General features: G+C 43.9%; 1 protein-coding gene across 1 annotated transcript in view; it reads left to right on the top strand.

Annotated features, from left to right (window-relative positions):
* Positions 1 to 19,957, top strand: part of TAF6L (TATA-box binding protein associated factor 6 like) — a 164,438-nt gene that overhangs the window by 25,318 nt on the left and 119,163 nt on the right. Inside the window, exon 2 of the mRNA XM_078660493.1 lies at positions 19,026 to 19,144. The gene's annotated coding sequence lies outside the window, so the exon portion shown is untranslated. The remainder of the gene's footprint in view (positions 1 to 19,025; positions 19,145 to 19,957) is intronic.

Raw genomic sequence — 19,957 nt, 5'->3', positions numbered from 1 at the left:
CTAAGTCTGATGATTTAACCTCTTCCAAGGGACCCACCCTCCTGAGCAACGCGATCTGAATAAAATAGCAAGGAAGGACTGGAAATGGAGCCTAGAACACTGCCGGGAGAAAAATAGTTTATCCTATTTTGGTACAAATGTCATTGGGTGACTTCACGCCGGTTTTCTATCCAAAGGGTGTAGACCCGTTTGCTCAATACCTCTTTGGCAAGATGGGCTCTGTAGGGTCAATTTTAGGTTACTCAGGCTAGGGAACCTTCTGACAATGCTTGGTATCTGAGATGCATGTGTCCATTTTGAAGTATTTTGGCATCCATCAAACTGGGATTACAAGACATGGGTTAAGATGCCCCCATTTTTTCCGTTCTTGGTTGCCATTATGAAAGACACCATGGCTTGGTGCCAAGTCTAGATGGCAGAGACGAGCAACGGATCCCAAACCTGCTTATTCCTCCAGTTGGAGAGCAATGTAATTTTTGTTTTCCATCAGGTTTTTCCTCCCCTTGTTTGGGGTCAAATGCATTTGTTAGGAGAAAAATCCATGTTGTGTAGTGCCAGACACCCTACTGTAACAGTGTGCTCTATAATGGTTTGAATCAGTTAGTCAAGTTCCCATGGTCTATATCAATCTCTGTACCTGGGTTTGTATGATGTGGCCCACATGCTGTGTCTGTGAAGAGAGGCAAACCTGCTTGCTTGACTTTATCCCATCTCTTGGGGAAGGAGCACTTATGGGCAGACTGTCTCGGTTGGCTCTCCTGTTCCTCAGTGGAGAGTCATCTCTTCTCCCATATCATTTATAACTCCCACTCGTCAGGTTTGGGATTGAATGGCAGGATTTGTTTGCATCGCAATGCAAAGCTTCTGTGTGCACTTATGCTGCAAGTCTCTCGACCTAGAGGATTTAAGCTAAGCAAAGAATCCATTGACATTCCACTGGTCAGCTGGATTTCTCTAAAAAGCACTGTAACTCTTCTGAAGTTTCTGGAAGATAGCCTGATGGGTCATTACTTGGCCTTAAAGTTCCACTTTCCACTCCTTACGTTGGAACATCTGCACCAGATCCTGTTGATGTTCTCACTCGTTACTTTGACTAGTCTCTCGTGACCATGAAACACCGAGTTCCTAGATCCTGTTGATGGCCTGCCTCTCCTCCCTCGTGCATGTCTGACCGGCCTTCCTCTTCCAGCTCTAGTCTGGCTTCGCTAATAACATGGCATTTTAGTGCTTGGACGTGCACAGGATGGACTGCTGTATAGATGTAGCTCCTCTAGTAGCCTTGCAGACCAACCTCTGTTGCAGTATAGGTGCCTGTGTTTGACAATACAGAAATATCTCCATGTGATACATGCATGTTCAAGGGTCTCCTTTCACATACCTGTGAATGTTTTATGGTACTGAAATTTCTCTAGTTCTTTTTTTCTCTTTGAAATTTTGTCCACCATCACTGTTTGGGGTCTAGGATGACCACCACCCTCCAGGTCATAACATACACTGTTGCCTGTCCTGGACTAATGTGTAATACCCTAATGCATTCTGGGTATCGTAGTCTCTTTTTGCTTCCATTGAACAAACTAGACAAGCACACCTGAAATCAATGATTTGTAGATGAAAGGTTCAGGATTGGAAACAGTGTTTGAGATGACTTGGAGTGAGGTAGTCACCCTATCGTTTGGGAACAGTAAGCTGCAGATAATGTACCAATAGCCTTTGGCTTGGATTGATGAAATGTGGTTTCCTTTTATTTTCCACAGTTTTTAGGCTCATAAAGGGAAATGTTGTCCATTTGCATTTGTTGTGATCTGGTGTCTGTACAGATGTTCCTGGGGGCACGTTTGATACTTAATACAAAACACTGAGTAACTGAAGGTCTAAACCTAAAGTATGAAGGAGAGTCCGATCACTGACCTAATCTTTAGTGAGAACGTAGTGAAAGGAGTCAATACCTCCAGTGCAAGGTACTTTTTCAGGTGAAAAAGTACCCATCAGTCATCTCTCGGTTTCGCCCTTGTCATCATTTGGGACTCCTTTCACCAAGGAGAAAACACTTGCATTAGTTGTAATTGCACAGTGTATATACGAATGTCCCAATGCAACTAAGAGTATGGGTAGTGTAACCTGATAGAGGTGACTGAAAAGCAGTGCGTGAAAAGGTGAATGAAAACGTGAAATATGTGAAGGAATATAAAAGTTGGATAATAGAGAGCTAAGGAGCTTTATTAGGTGTCTCTCATATTTCCAAGTCTAAAAACCAGTGCGGGTTCATAGCAGTTTAAAACAAATATCTGCTATATTGATGTAAAAGGTCAACATGTTTCTGCAGTTGGTGGACCTCAGATGGTGTCCGCTGCTTTCTTCAGGACCATAACTTCGCTACTGCATAGTGATTCAAGGAATGTGTGTAAATTGTTCAAAAAACTTAAAGATGTCACCTGGACGTCTTTGTGGAATTATCGTCCTTCTAAAGGAGATGGCGTCCAGGTAGAGCAAGTCAGTGCATCAGACAAACACAACAACACATAAAAAGAAAGAACAAAGACACATTGATAATTGTAGAGTTACTTCACGTTTAGTGGTAGGTACCTGCATTCATTATTTAGTACCTGCAGTACCTAACAATGGTGTACTCAGCCTTTTTCTTAGGCCGTCGTCCATTTGATACTTCATAAGCAACCCCCAGTGTTGTGTTATCCCTGTCAGACTTCTTCGTTGTGGCAATTGAATTTGCTTTTGTAGAACAGAAACTGGACAGAAAGTGGTTGTGCTCATTAGGAACTTCCTTTCTTAAGATCCTGCCCGTTAGGATAGTCCTTTGCTCAATTCAAGTACTCTTGTCAAAAGTCCGCTTATAATTCTCCTAGGTACATGACATTTTCTTTACTGCCTTCTGCCCACCCTGCTTCTCTGGAAGAGGAGGCATTGTGTATATTAGGTGTGTGCCACACTGTTTTCTTGTATCTTAATTACACCCTAGCTTTTATTTATTGTTTGCCACTTTTATCCCAGCAGCTAAGAGTGACACGCCTTCACTTCTACCATTATCATTTGGGGCAGACTGTCTATTACTAAAGCATGTGAAAGATGGTTCTTCCAGGGCGAATTCAAAGAAGGTGGACCTGAAGGGTAGCGGCTTTCTGGTCCAAGCCACAGGATGTTTCGCTCAGGGGAAATTTGCAGGGTAGCCAAGAGGACACCTCTTTTGTTTTTTGTCCATTACAGGGTGGCAGGATAAGCAGCTCAAACACGGTTCTGTGCTGAGAAGATTTTGAACTCTTTGTCTCTGATATTTTTACTTGAACTGTCAATACATTTACATGTGTGGTTATGTTTGACTTTGGTCATCATGGATATCTGTAGTGGGGGTTATCCTCAAAGTGTAAGTACTGTGACAAGCTAACTGAATGAGGTTGTAAGGACTGGGTTACTTATCAGTAATCTTAATTACTTCACTTCCCAGCCTCCCTTTCCACAGTTGTGATTTTAAAGAAGAAAATGGGAGATGAGGATATCCACCTATTCTAAGAGAAGATTTGTATTTGTCGTATGGGGTTGGTGAAGGGAATGGCATTCTACCTGTCTCCTGAGAGAGGGTTTGCCCTTAAACAGTAAAAAAATAAGTGTGAGGCCCAGGACTCTAAGTAATGAAGATAACCCTTAAGTAATTATGCCATTACCGGGGTTTAAGAGGAGGACATGCACATGAATAACAAGGAGGTTGTTTGAAATATTTGATACAAATCAAGTAGTAAACTACTTTTCTGTGAGAGGTAATGTTTCTAACCAGACATTACCTCCCCACCCCCTAACAGGGCCATCTGATAAGGGTTTAAAAAACATATTTTTATAAACCAAATGTTATTCTTTCTATATGACACACAGTTAAAGTACTCCATTGGATCACATGATCAAAATTAATTCAAAGCAACAGTGCACGATGTTGGGGCGCATTTGCCATCTACTATGCTGTAGTAGTCCCCACCATCTCATATGCTATAACTATGCACATGTAACTACTTTTCCAGTTTTTTTTTTCTTAATAAAAAACCCTCATACACGCACGTAGTTGGAAGGCGGTATATCTTGGTTCTCCCCCAATTACAATGCTTTGGTGCATCATCATCGGGTCTTTCTTTCTTGTATGCTTACCTCTAGCCAGAGGTAACCACTGGATACGTAGTAGTGTCTAGATAATGTGTCTATAAGTGCTCAAAAAAGAATGTGAATTAAAAAATTCTTGTTCATCTCAAGTCAAATTGGTTTATTACAAAAAAGGATGATTCAAGATCAGTAAAAACAACGGTGTGTAGGTATGGATCGAGTTACTAGATACTCTATACTTTTGGTTAAAATCAGGCCGACATGTTTCAGCCCCACTGTGCCCAGCTGGGTTTATGGGGCTTTCTTCAGGACCAAATCAAAGGGTAAGTACTCACACGATTAGTGCAGCTACTGTCAGTGGTTCTTGTGTTCCACTAATAAACAAAAAAGGCCAATTGTGCCTGTAATTGAAAAGAAACACAAAAGACAGAGACAAATACAACAGACATCAACAATTACATTCAAATTTTCTCGCTACATTTTAGCTTCATTTCACGAGGTTGCTACTAGCCCTCTTTATCTTTGAGACATCATATGGTGGTATCGACATTGGAAGGTGCACTGAGGTTTTCTTAAAAAGTATCGATTCTATCTAGGAATTTTACTTGCATTAATTCCTGGAAGTGTAGATCTTTTTAGTTCACTCTTAAATGGATTGAAATCGTATATTTCGCTATTTATCCCAAGCGTGCTTATTACAGTTGTTGTTAAGTGTATCATACCAGTATATTCCTAAGGGGCTTAATGGTTTCTGTGTTGGCTTTATATTTGCGAAGTCTCAAGGGCATGTTTACTGAGTGTTCGCAAGGATATCCCTGTTCATATTCCCTTAAACCTTTTTATTGCTCTTTTGGTAATTTCAATATCGGGGTTGATTTAAATACCCGCGTTCTCATGCTTATGAATAATAAAATGCAAATTGCGGTTTAATTAGCCGCGGACACGCTTATACCTCACATAAAAGTTGTGTGTATCATCTGGTTCCTCAAGACATTTTCTCTTCGCTTACTTTATTTTCCCGCATTCGTGTCCTCGCGTTAATCTTACCGGCTTGTAGCGATTCTCTTTCTTGTGCTGACTCTGCCCCCGGTAGACAGGGGTTGGAAGTTCCCTCATTCTTTTCTATCGCCACAGCTATGGTGGTAGAAAGAGGACGGTCGTTTGTTGCAATGGAGGTGGAAAAAAGACTGTTTACCCTCGCATGTACAAAAACTTCTCATAATATAGTTTATTTTGCAATTTGTTATGAATAACCAGAATCATGGGTGTTTACTCGGAAATATTAAGAGTTGTTTGTGAGTGTATGTATACAATGTTGAAAGTGTACGGGTCGATTTGAGGAGGTAGATAGAGGACTATCATCTATTGCAGTAGTGATGGAGAAAAGACTATCTTCCCTTCATGTGCAAAGGTATCCTACTTGTATCAAATACCTACCTATGTCATAAATGATTAGAAATTACCTGAATTATAGGTATTGACTCAAAAAGTGTTTGGAATTCTTTGTTAATGTATACGAAGAGTGTTAAGAGTATACAGATCAATTATAAGAGGATCAGTTGTGCCCTTCAGTTGTTCATTTCTATATAGAGATGACTTTGCCTTCATCTTCTCATTTCACCCATAGTTGGTCCAAATTTTTGTTTTTGTTTTCTTCAGTACAGTTGGTGCCATGGCACATCATCATTGAGTCCGGAAACATTTGTTTGCAGACGGTCCACCCATCTCTGTTTTTTGTCAAATAAAATTTGTTCTGCATTGTTGTTTATCATTTGTAGCATTTCTATGACTGTCCACTTGATTTATTCAGCTGTATGTTTTTGTTCGAGGAAATGTTTACTCATCTTGGTGGTTATTTTTTTGGTCTTGATGTTGCTCTTATGTTCCCCAATCCTCACTTTCATGCAAGTCATGCCGATGTATTTCATGTCGCGAGGGCACGTGATCATGTGTATGACATGAGTAGAGTTACAGTTAGTGTGTTGGCGTTGGGTCCAACATGTGCATGTAAAGCGACAAATGTAAATGTAAATGTAGTTGAGCTTATATAGCGCACAGCTACCCGCAGTGGGTTTCCCGGCGCTTGCTTAGGGAACCCTTCCTGGTATTCCCCTGTGAGATAGCAGGGTATCCACAAGGTGAAAGTCAGGCATCCCGCCGCGAGGGGCCGTTGTGGAGATTAAGCAAGCTATTGCCCAGAGTCGCAGAGTGTGAACCCGTGAGTCGAGGAGGCACCGGGGCGAGAATTATCGAGTCCGTGGAATTTGTAGCCCAAGACCCTGCCGAGGCGGGGAATTGAACGCTGGTCCAGGACCGATCTCAGCTTCCAGGTCTGCTGCCTCTAACCCCTGAGCCACACTTCTCCCCTGCCTTGAGAGCCCTACATTGGTTATAATTTAACTATATGTATGTATTTAGATATGTGCATTTGTTTGTACAAATATACATACCTAGGGTTTAAAAATATGTGGACACTGTTTTTTGCTAAACAAATGTTTATATTACTTTTGTTTTTTATATATATATAAAGCTTAACATTCATATCGATGACTGCATAGTTTTCATATAAGTTATTTGATTGGATGCTTATGGGTTTCTATTTTATTTTATCTATCACAATATATAAATATGATCATTCCTTCATGCTCGCTCCCCCTTGCAGCTTTACTACCTCACTTGTTAAACTTCTGTTTAAATTGGTTACGTTGATTATTCTGTTTCATTCTACACTTTTCCCTACAGTTTAGTCCTCCATCACTTGTTTGCCGTCTTGCTTGTTGCACTTTTGTGTTGTTACCCAGTGCTTGGTACTCACTTGTTTTATTGGTCTTTTCTCAGATTCTGGCACTGTTTGGTTTGGTTTTATATTGTGGTTTGTGTTCCACTGGCTTTACCCTACTGCCAGCTTGCTTTTCCAACTGTTTTTTGTCGCATTATTCTCTCTTGCTTCCTGCCTTACACCAGGCCCGCCCACCACCACCCAGTGCCCCTCCCTCATCCCTGGACCTACTTAATGAAGGCCGCAGTGTGGGCGTGCCAAAGGCAGGCCTGCCTGTGCCCGTCCGTGCCTGGACCATGCCCAGTGCTAGGAACCCTGGCTCTCCTGTCACACGAAGATGCACCTTCACCGAGCTCTGGACCCCAAACTCCGCAACAACAACTGCTGCCGCACCTCACCTTGATCTACGGTAGGACCTTACCCCTGCCGGCACTGTCTGACCTTCTTGCATGTCAAAGCACCCATAAACATGACAACCATAACCACGCCAACCACTATGACCAAGACTGCCTTGGAACAACTTAACTGCCTCCTTCTCAATGCCATCACTCTGCAAGAAAGACCCCGAAATCTGGGACATTGTCACCACCCACACATCCAACGTCATCTTCCTCACCAAGATCTGGCTCAACCCCGCATCCGCACCCGACATCACCTCAGCTACTCCTGAAGACTACAAGATAGCACACAGGAAACACATCAACTAACACAGAGATGGAATCTCCATCGTCCACACGCATCAACAAACACAGAAGTGGAATCTCCATCATACACAAAGAAAACATCCACTGCACCACCACAGCAGAAGACACTACCCGATTATGGAACACCTAATTTCCAACTCCAACTCCAAACTGATGGCAGAACCACCATTGGAGGCACTCTCACCTACAGATCCCATTGACCACGCCTCTGTTTCTGCAACGCCATTCCCGACTTCAGCACTCCGCTTCCCCTTAACTGCAAAAACGGCAATTTCCTCAAAGACCTCAATTTCCACCTTGACGATCCAAACAACACCAATACCGCCAACCTTCCTGAAAGCATGAACAACATCGGCCTCACCCAACTAGTCACCAGCTCTACCCACAACGCTGGACACGCGCTTGACCCAATCTTCACGGCCAGCGACAGAGTCAAGTTCAGTCATGTCACCGAGCTCACTTGCACAGACCATGCTATTGTCCATTTCATTATCACAGGGCCGCCCACCCTGCTGGCACCGACCCCAAGCTGCCCAGTACCTCCCACCGAAGCTGGAAGTAAAGTGTCAGAGTGCCAGTGGACCGATACGATACCCTCAACACCTCCCACCCTGACACTGGAACCAACCTAAAACAGGCTGTCAAGAATTTCTCCACCTGGATCACTGACTGAGCTGACAAAGACGCTCCCATCAATTCCACCAAACTCAAGAGATCCACCAAACAGGCCAGTTGGTACACCACGGAACTAAGAACCACCAATTGCAAGCAATTAGAAAGAAAATGGGGCGCCAGCAGGGATCCCGCACACTGAGACACCTTCAAGACAGTCCTCAACTAATACCACCAACTTCTGAAAGAGACAAAAAGGAGCACCCTGGCCGACTGCAGCAAAGTCAGTTACCAACCACAGCAAAAAAACTCTTCAACGTCACCAGAGTTCTCCAACCCCTCAACCCTTGAAAACATCATCATCATCCCCTCCCAGGAACTTTGCAGCATCCTGGCGGACTTCTTCCGTGACAAGATCACCACCATCTAGGAAAAACTTTGAACCCCAACCCACCTCCTCCGACAACTACAGCTTCCTCACTCCCACAGATGTGAACCTCAACCCCCTACTCACCTCCTGGGACCAGCTCACCACACTCAACACCACAGCCATCATGAACTCTGTCCATTCAGGAACACCCACAGACATCTTCAACCTTGGGAGCAAGAAAATCAGCAACAAGCTCACCGCCAATTTCAACGCATCCATCACCACGTCCACCTTCCCCTAAGAAGAATGGAAGCTCACAATCTCAAGAAACCATCTGTCGACCCCAGCGAACTCAAGAACTAACATCCCATCTCTTGGCTCCTCGTTCCCACAAAAGTCCTTTAAAATGCCATAACCAGTTACTCAGTCAAAACCTGAAGAACAACAATCTTCTGGACATATCCGTTTTCCACACCAACAACAGCACAGACACCGCTCTGTTTGCTGCCACCGTCGACATCTGCATCCTCCTGGATCGGGTAATAACGGCTGCCCTGATCCTCCTCGACCTCTCAGCAGCGTTTGACACAGTATCCCACCACACCCTTATCAAGAGGCTTCATCACATCTGAACCAGAGGAGACACCCGCAAATGGATCACCTCCTTCCTCACCAGAAGAACCCAGAGAATGCACCAACCACCGTTCACCTCGGAACCCAAGTACATCATCTGCATTGTTCCTCAAGGCTCGTCCCCCAGCCCCACTCCGCTCAACACCTACATGAACCCCTTGGACAACATTGTAAGAACCCATTGACTAAGCATCCTATCCTATGCAGATGACACCCACCAGCTCATTCTCTCACTATCAGAAGACCCCTCCACCACAAGGGCCAACTTCCGCAGATGCATGACAAGCGTTGCTGACTGGATGAAAAGCAACTGCCTAAAACTCAACACAGACAAAACTGAGGTGCTGGTCTTCAGGAACAACACCTCCCTGTGGAAAGACTCCTGGTGGCACTCCGAACTAGGACCCACTCTGACAGACCAGGCAGGCAACCTCTGCATTATACTGGACAGCAAACTCGCTATGATAAGTCAGATGAATGCAGTCTCATCTGCCTGCTTTCTTACTCTCCCTATTCTCTGGAAAATCCTCAAATGGCTACCCGTCAACACCAGACAAACCATCACTCAAGCCCTAGTCACCAACCGGCTGGATTACGACAATACACTCTTATGTCGGAATCACCACTCACCCCCTGAAGAGACTGCAGACCATACAGAACTCAGCTGCCAGCCTCCTCCTTGTTGTCCCCAAAAGAACCCACATCACCTCACACCTCAAGAAACTCCAGTGACTCCCCCTCCAGAAGAGGTACAAATTCAAGATGCTCATCCACACTTGCAAAGCCCTACACAACCAAGAACCAGCTTACATCAACCACTGCCTGAACTTCCACCAACCCTCCAGACTTCTGTGCTCCGCCTCCCTTGCACACAATCCCTGCATCCACCGAAGCTACAGCGGAGTATGCTCCTTCTCCTACCTTGCGGCAAAGACCTGGCTGTTCAACGGAACACTCTCGAAGCAGCAAGACCCTGAGCTCCTTGATACCCACGCGGGTGATTAGTGGCGTTTTATAAATCCTGTTCTGATCTGATTTCTGATCCAATCATAATAATTGTATCAATAAGTGCTTCACTATTAAAAAATTTAGGAAAATATAAAACTAAAATAAATACAGGGTTTTTAAAAATAAAAATACACCAATAAATTATCTTCACATACAGGAACTCTTGAAAATCTGTTTTTCTATCTATCCGCACATTCATATATGGAACTTTTTACAATACTACTATATCTCAACATATTATTTTCTTCATATATGTATACCATTTCTATGTACTTATGTATCTATATATTTATTACTTTACTCCTACTGTAGAAAAAAAACATTCGACTCTCCAATCCACTACTCAATTTCTCATCCTATGCCTCTCTCAATATATCCTCTACCCCCACTCTCTAACTCATCCCACACCTCATTATTCTACTATGATCTCCCAGATAACCCTTTCTAGACTTCCGTCCTCTATCCATACTTGGCTCACCCCAAACATTCAATTTACTACGGTGATCTCCCAAATAACACTTTCTAGATTCTTCCTTCATGTATCCCTTCTCTGACTCATCCCAAACCTCATTTTACTATGAATCTTCCTAATCCCTTTCTAGACTCTTCCCTCCTCTGTCCCTCCTTTATCCTATTCAGTTCAACTAACAGACTCACATGTCTACCACTCAAATTAACAATTAAAATTTCCCTGTACTAATCCACCACTAATCCTTTTTTGGGTTCCAGAGTAGCGCGCTACTTGCAGAAAAGCGATTCAACGCCTCGTCAGTAAGCGCTATATAAATGCAATTACAATCTCTCATAATTGTAAACATGTGGGGCAACAGGCATATGTGTTGATTTTTCTCTTTAAAACCATAAAAGTACCAAAATGGCAAGTATATTTTTTCTCTCTCTTTTCCAAAACAACAGTTGTGGTTGTACCATTCCTTCGCCCCGAAATAAACACGGGTTTATTTGTGTCTTTCTCCTACCTTCTGGTTTAGTCACCTTATCACAGAAAAAAACCAGGACAAATTTTACTCCGAGGACAAAAGTTTCTTTGCAGCATCTTCAGTGTTGTTACTTTTTCTATTTTGTTAGGAAGAAATAGCGCAACAGAGTGCCCCAACACCATGTGTGCTGTTCTCATAGGTGAGGAGCAGGGAGACTGCTCAGAACCACAGTGTGTTAATGAATGCACTAGCAGAGAAAGTCTGAGTGTTTAGAATGTGACTGTCAAATGGAATTCCCTCACTTGCTTCCTTCAATTTGAAGGCTGCAACAGTCGGATCATGTGACATGTGTTTGAGTCATTTATAAGTAATTAGACGAGATACTTCTAACAAGTCTCTTGAAGCCAACTTTTCCACATTGGCGAAAAACTTGATGGAGATGATATTTGCTCATTTGAAGCATCTAAGATTTGGGAACCACTTTGGATGTTTAGATCAGGATCACACTCAGACGAGAGTCTGCTCGGGGCAGTCTTGTCCTTCCTCTGTTTTCTGCCAATTGCGCAAGAGATTAATTAAAGCTATACCTGCATTCAACAATTTGAACCAAAATGTCTTAATTGTTCCATATAACCACCTACAGCATTGAAGTTTGTCTTTAGAGTGATCTATGTTTGTTAACTTTGCTGAGCTCGAGCATTGCCTAACCCTCACCTTTTTGTGGTCTGCAGCCATTTGCTTCTCTTTCATCTTCACCTTATTCACAAGTGAGATATGACACAGTGAGATAATGTCAGAGAGGGTCGCCAGGGCAGTTCCAGATTACCAAATAGGCAAAGTAGGCCCCGACCTATGGGCCCTACTCCTTTTAGCGGCCCGCGACAATGGATCAAAATAATATTGATTTGATCTTGAAAGAAAATTACAATCAGCTTTTTTAAGTTTTCAGTTAATTTTTCTTTAATAACAATCATTGTTAATGTTTAGTTTTGTGTAATAAAATTGGTTTATTAAAATTGTTGGTTAGTAAAATTAAAAAAATATTTGGAGATAATTTGCAAGGGCGGGGTCCAGAAATTCCGACTGCCCGGGGCCTCCACCGTGTTTAATGCAGCACTGCACCAGGGACATGCAGTTAAGTGCAGTGCTAGTTTCGATCCAGTTGACTCAGTCTGTAGTCGCACTGCGTTGAGGAGGATCTGGTGCAGGACGTGCTTTCTGGGTGTGCGTCAGAAGGGTGACAATAATGGAATGGCAGCTCAGGACTTTTTATGCCCCAGTGATGAGGCTTCTTGTCCCGAAGAGAGCTCGTGAACAGTATGTCTGTGGACAGGAGCAGAAGTGAACCCTTAACCAGTCTGTCTTCTACTTCTATCTGTCACTTCTTCACTTGGACGCGAGTGGCATTTATTCAGCCCAGACCTGTACAGGAGTCAGCCCATAACTGGCACATTTTCTGTTGTGAGCTTCAAATTATAGTTCATAAGCACCTCTCCAGGAGGTCAATTGGCAGTAGTTTTTATTAGAGCAAAAAAGTTCCTACAAGTTAGAGTCATCAGTTTTATAAAGTGTTACAAAGCGAAGTAGTTTGTATATGAAACAATGGGCAAAACTTTCCCAATTATGCAAAATGTTACTTCACCTCCATTTTCATAGTTTACCCAGATAAACCTACTAGAAATGGGGTAAAATGGACAAAATAGTGGCTCTAGAATGTTGAGCATATGATGGCCAAAATCCGCTCTAGTCCCCGGGGGTCGATAGATGAGAAAACCCATGAACGGAAACATATATGATCCGTTAATCGAAAACTGAAGGGCCTGAAAAGCGTCCTGAGGTTCTGATAGTGAAGTGATACGGCAGGAATAGGGATTCCTAGCCAAAACAAAATCCTTAAATGCGAGATTGTTCTTAATCAATGACCTCGCATTTATAAGAAACCCCTTTTCTCTCCTCAAGCTATTACCCGATTTAACACTCGGACCTGCCGGTATAACATCCGCGGACGAAACCGGCACCGTAGGGGCAGTCAGAAAACAGCTGCAGCCGGGGAAAGAATGGAGTGTCTCCGGGGCGTTCCTATGGTGACATGGCAACCTAGAAGGCTTGAGAGTAATCATATCCTGCCATGAGTACCAGATCCCAACGTACTCACCTTCCGTATGTCCAGTCTCCCAGCTATCCAGCCCGTCCTTAGCGCGGACGGGCGCAGACGGGCTGGACTCTGGCGTGACTCCGGCGTTACTGCGGCACACACGCCGCGCGCACATGCTGCGCGCCTGCATACTGAGCCTATATAGGGCTCTAGCCAGTCAGCCTGACTGCTAGAGCGCTACCCGGAATGGCGTCCTGTCAGCGTCCCCTACAAACCCCCAAGATGGCGCCGATTTTCCCAGGAAGCGCGAGGCGCGCTGAGAAAGAACCGCTGAAGCCGCGGTGAGGGGCACGATTATAGTGCAAGTGAGTGGCAATATTTTAAAAACAGGGAAAATGTATTAAATTATTTTTAAACTAAAAAACCAAAAACAGGGTTTTTAAAATTAGACACAGCGCCTAAATGCCACAGCGCAGCGCGCAGCAAAGGAAAGTCTTAACAGGCAGACCCACCTTCCACTGCCCCTCAAGTACGCCTCTTCAGAAAGCCTCTAGCCAGTCAGCCTGACTGCTAGAGCGCTACCCGGAATGGCGTCCTGTCAGCGTCCCCTACAAACCCCCAAGATGGTGCCGATTTTCCCAGGAAGCGCGAGGCGCGCTGAGAAAGAACCGCTGAAGCCGCGGTGAGGGGCACGATTATAGTGCAAGTGAGTGGCAATATTTTAAAAACAGGGAAAATGTATTAAATTATTTTTAAACTAAAAAGACAAAAACAGGGTTTTTAAAATTAGACACAGCGCCTAAATGCCACAGCGCAGCGCGCAGCAAAGGAAAGCCTTATCAAGGGATAAGGGATACAAGATACTCAAGGATGCTGTGGATGCAATGCTGTCAATGGGGGTCTTCCTGCGACGACTCCTCGGTCCACAGTTGTGGTGAGGTGGTCCTGGTCACGGGGTCACCGTCCCTTCAAATGATTCAGGTCCTGGTAGAAGTCCTGTTGCCACTGCGCTACCAGTTGCCCGATATTGTGGTCACAGCCAATTTATTCCCAGGGCGATAACTCATCTTCTGAGTGACCAAGCTGCACGTCAATGACTTTCCTGGGCCTAGCAGACTTGTGTGCAACTTTGAGCATCAGGTTCAGGTCTCTGGTGCCGTACGGCAGCAGCGATGCAAACATCTGGGCTACCAACTTGTCCCAGCAGGCTTCCTCGGGTGTTGTGGCCCTTTGCTGTGAATGAGAGGTGAGCCAGCTGACCCTAGCTTCGACTGAGCTCCGGAAACAACTTCTCCACAAGGAGGACACAGCAGGCATAGTCCCTTCTCCTTTGCTAGCAACCAGGTTCAGCAGGTACAGTGCATGTTGGTGCAGCCCCTCTTCGACGGTCTTTAGTGCAGCAGGGTAGTCCTTCGATCCTTCTTCCAGTCCAGTCGAGATCTGAGTTCTGGGTGTTGGGAGTGCCCTTTTTATGCCCATAAATTTCCCTCTGGGTATTATGCGGTTGGTAGCCAATGTGCTATCAGGTTCTCCCATTCCTGATGACAGCCCCCTTTAAAGTGTTGTATCTGGATATCCCAAGATGCACCATTCTGCCCATTCCCAACAAGGCAGAACCCCTCTCTTGGTGTCCAGCGCCCCATAGCCCAACCCAAAGGTGTGACGGCCAAGAAGGCTACAAACCCCAGGAAAACTGGTTTGACAACTGGTCTGCTCTTCCCTGTCCCTAGTGCCAGCCTGTCTGCTTAAACAATAGGGCAGCTCTTCTTCCACGTGTTTCCCATTTGCCCTTCAAAGGCAGCCTTTCCTTTGAAGCTCACCTTTTGGGCTAACACCTGTGTGACTTCCTATAGGAGGGAGGTAACACCTCTCTCCTGTGCAGGCTTCAAGTCTAACCTATCCTGTGAGTTGTGAGCACATCTCTCCAGGAGGGCAGAAAACTGTCTCTGAGACACCTCCCCCCATATGCTGGCATTAAGGGCACATGGGACGAATGGCAGCAAAGTGACTATTTTGCAAAAGTTGCACACAGCAACAAGTTACATTAATTTCGACTTGAGTATCAAGTTGGGATTAATATAACAAGTTGTTTGATAACTTGGAGAACCAACTTTAGTATCCCATTCAGAAGTTAGCACTTCTGAGATGTCAGGCTGTAACCCTGTACTTGCTAGAGGGATTACTATCCTTTTCCACAGTAAAAACGACAATTTAGAGTTTTTACTGTCGAAACTAGTTTTAATATACAGCACCTTGTCTTCAGGCTTGGCAGGCCTACCTTGGGGTGACTTATATATATTAACAAGCATTGGCATAGCCAATAGGTCTCGCCTTTAAGGCGTTACAAGTGTTTTGACTGAGCTATGGGCTGTGTTAACGTTTTTAATATGTGTTGTATAATATTGTGAATGTTGTGCAGCATGTTTAAAAGTTATAAGGTATAATAAAAAAAGTGTTATAACCATTTCTGGCAATATGCTTCTGTCGCTCTCAGGCCAGGGTCTTTTCCTGAACATCGGAACGTCTCTGCAATTAGGCATGCCCAATTCCAAGACTGATTGACTATGCCAATGCTTGTTTGCTTCAGGAGTAATGATTTCCGTTTGCAAATGAATATACTGCTGCAAATAGGCCAAGCAAATACACTCTAGAATGTGAGTGAGTCTGGGGCAGATAGAGCAGACTCTTCAAACTAAAATAAAATGCTAAGTGTGAGTTTCCTTTTAAAGTCTGGCTGCAGTAAAGCTCCGCGTTAACTTTTGCCATGGTGAACACTTGGAACTCGGGGATCTCTGAGGACCCACTCTGGTCATTCTCCTAGTTGGCTTCATAGAGGTGTTGAGACGAGAGGTGTGAAGGCCAGGAAGCCCATGATAGCGGCTTTTTTTCTATCATGACTTCTTGTATCTGCCTGATTTACGGTGTAATGGGAGACTTTACTTCCCACAGTTTATACATTTTGCTCCTCGAAAATTAAACACAATGCACTATGCTATGGTGTTCAATGGCTCCGAGACCTAAAAAGGTAAAAGCAAAGGGTAGTTGGGAAACTACAGAACAATTCTAGTGTGTGCGTGGTTGAAGTCATTCACTAGTATAAAGAGTGAAAAGCAGACAAAGTAACACGACTCTCTTGATGTTATGTGCACTTCTAATATACTAACCAATTATTCTGCATCTCTTCACTTAACCCCTTAGCTGCGGCGGCTATTACGCTGCAGCGCTAAGGGGGAGGCGGGGCTGCGCGGCGCTCCCGTACTCGTGACGGAACCGCTCCGTCACGAGCCTCGGGTGGGCTGTGCTTGTGGCGGAACGGTTCCGTCACGGCCCCGCCGCTCATCAGATTGCTCAGCGCAGGCGCGGAATTCGTGCCGCGCAGGCGCGGCGAGCGGGCCGTGACGGAACCGTTCCGTCACCAGCACAGCCCACCTGAGGCTCGTGACGGAACGGTTCCGTCATGAGCACGCAACGGGTTAAATGAGGATAAATGAGGTTGATTGTGTTTATATAGTTCCTAGCGCCTTACTATATAGTGCCTCCAGGCACTGCAATCGGTTTAAAATGGCCGTTTTTGTTACTTTTAAACAACAGTACAGGAGGCTGGGATGCTCAGTCAGGATTCAAGCTTGCAATCTATATCCCACTGCAGATTTTAGAGGTGAGGGTTCAACTGGTAGAGCCATCTTGAGTGCATTTGTCATGTAATTGACACCTCCGTGTTTCGAGGCGCATTTCACACAATTGGCATTGAACCCACTCTTTTTCCGAGGCTGGAACTAGTGAATCCTTGAGTTTTGTCTCTTTCATTCCCTTCAGACTCTCACCAGTACGTATGTGACCGAAGGAAGCACAAAAAGTGAACGAAATGCGCGTTACTGACAGCTTGTGGCCAATCTTTGTTCCTGATAACAACATAGCAATCTGCAATAAGGGTAACTGTAACATACCTTTTGTGCACAACATGGTGCAGCGCTAGTGAGCCGGATGGTCCCCAGCTCAGCAGTTCCCGGTGCTCGAGAAAAGCACACATAAAAAAGTAACAAGCCCGGGAGTGGTGCACTCGCGCGTGCTTGTGCCCGCCACTGCACGTGCAAAACAGATGGCACATTGCTCGCCACTGCGCTAACAGCAAGCCGTAGGCCTTGGGTGGCTACAATTCCTGGCAAAGGTGGGACATCACCTGCCTTTGCCCAATTGCGTGCTGCCTTCGCAAGCAAAGACCAATAGAAAGAAAGCAAAAAAAAAACACATGCACAAGCGTGTGAAAAGTACAGATTGATTTCAAGAGGTCGTTTTCCTAGAGCGAGCAGCGCATGCGCTGCCCTCGGCTCGACCTAAAAAGGGAGGACTGGGCTTTGCCATTACATCAAAATGGCAAAGTCGAGTTAGCAGTTTAAAAATGCCCTTCCAGTCCGCAGGTGACACATTAAGTGATGCAGTCCATGACGGGACACTCTTAACTTACAGTCGCTGAGTACCCCTAGTACCATATACTAGGGACTTACAAGTAAGTTAGGCTGTGCCAATCGGGTATAAGCCAATTAAACAAACAGCATTTTAAGGGTCTGAGCACATTCAGGGCATTTCAGAGCCATTACACCAGCACCTAGCAGTCAAAATGGGGCAAAAAGTGGGATGAAACCTGCAAAAAGCCTTTTTCCTTACAGTATCCATCACCATCATGGATTATGGAACTAGAGCATTAGTGACACTCATAACAGCAGTCATTATATAGAAAATTATAGCTATGGAGTGGTTGGTGCCAGTGGGTGCAGGTCACAAATAGAGGGGATGTTAGGCTATGCATAGATCTAGGAGAGCTTAACAAGTGTATAGTAGTGGTCAAATACTCCCTTTCACATACAACCAAAATTATGTCTGTTAGGAGATGCTAAAATGTTTGTAGCACTTGATTTAGACTCTGTGTGTCACTAGGTAAGACTAAATGATTACTCAGAGGATTTAACAGCAATCCTCACTCGTAATGGATTCATCAAGTTTTTTTTAGAGTTCTGTTTTGTCTCATTTCACCAACCCCAGTTTTCCGAAGCGCAGTGGAAAAGTCTCATGTTAAAAGTCGAGAAATGCTTTTTAGCCAATAAGAATTTAATTACTTTGGACACAAATTCACAGAAGGGAGAAAGCCTAAAAACATGCCCACAACATGGGCCAAAAAAGCTTTGATAACCTGTTTGGGCATGGCAGAATTCTACTGCTATTGTATTCATAACTTTGCAAATATTACACTGAATTTGAGATGTTCATTAAAGAAAATGGTAGAATTCAAATGTGATGAACGTTGTCACTTGGATTTTGAAACTGAGAAAAGCAAATTAGAACAAGCTTTTTGTTTGTGAAGCTTTTCCCCAGACAAAAACGTACAATAGTAATAGATGCTAGCACCAGAGACTTTTGGGCAGTGTTATTACAAGGTACGGGAAGAGAAGAAACAATCTTGTTTATTTCTATAAGTTTGAAAAAGGTCAAATTGAACAGGTCTGTGATTGAGAGAGGCGAGTTAGCAATATTTTGGCCAAAGGACATTGAAATTCTGAATGGGCGTTGGGGGGGGGACAAATCTTTGCTCTAAACACCATAAGCTGTTGAAGGAGGTGTTTATAAACAAGGGGGATAGATGCAGAATCAATGCTTTTGAGATTTAATATATTCCAGGTGCAAAGAATAGAATAGTTGACTGTCAGTTCAGAATAATTTCCACGAATAGTATATGTAAATTTGATGAAGAAGAGATCCCACTAAATGAAGATGTTATTTTGTACCATCACAGGAGAATCTATAAAGGAGGAGTAATGGATGCAAGAAGTGGAAAATGATGTCATTACAAGTTGTTTCCAAAAGAGAAGTGGAAAGAGAAAAATAATTCTAGCGAGAGGCTAAGAAATTTGGGTAAGTCAAAAAGGAATTGTCAGCAAGTGATAGAATGATTTTTAGAGTCACAAGACTTGTTTCTCCCCGAATTCAAGAATTAGATTAAATATTAGCTCATGAAAGTCACATGGATATCGATAAAACCAAGGAACGGTTATGTCGAGATTATTGTAGGCCGGAACTAGATGAGCAAGTTGAAAGAATGGTAAGAAAGTGTATAAAATGTAGCTTGATAAAATTCTTAAGAGAAAGGTACAACCTGTGAGAAGATTGCTGAATAAGCCTTGGAGGAAATGACTCTTGATCTGTTAGGGTATATACAAGGGGAAAGGAGGATCAATGTTTGTTGTCCTTGATAGACGTGTATTCAAAAGATGGTCAAAAGTGGTAATAGCCAACAATACTAAAATAAGGTGCCTCGTTGAATCTCCTAGTGAAGGGTTCCCTAGCACTTTACTCGCAGACAGTGGTCTACAGTTAACTTCTAGAAACATAACAAAAATGTTTGAGTGAGAGGGGTGTCAAGGATAAAGGATATGCAGTATATCATCCGGAAACAAATGGAATAGTTAAGAGATTAAACAAAGTGATCGAGGAAGTGATATAGCTGGCAAGATGTAGTAGGAAGAATTGGAAAGAGGATGTACTTACAAAGTTAATGATGTACAGGCTTATCCTACATGCAATAATAGGAAGAACACATTTTGAGATATTTAAAAACAGAAAACCACATCCAATAGTAAGTCCAGCCTGGGACAATGATGGGGAGGTGATTGAAGATCCCTCCTCCAGGTGTATATGGAGGGAAAAGGAGAGGAACAAAGTAACAAG

Source organism: Lissotriton helveticus, chromosome 9 (genome assembly GCF_964261635.1).
Source record: "Lissotriton helveticus chromosome 9, aLisHel1.1, whole genome shotgun sequence".
NCBI classification, from domain to species: domain Eukaryota; kingdom Metazoa; phylum Chordata; class Amphibia; order Caudata; family Salamandridae; genus Lissotriton; species Lissotriton helveticus.
The sequence above is the reverse complement of the archived record's forward strand: the minus strand, read 5'-3'. Positions and strand labels throughout refer to the sequence as shown.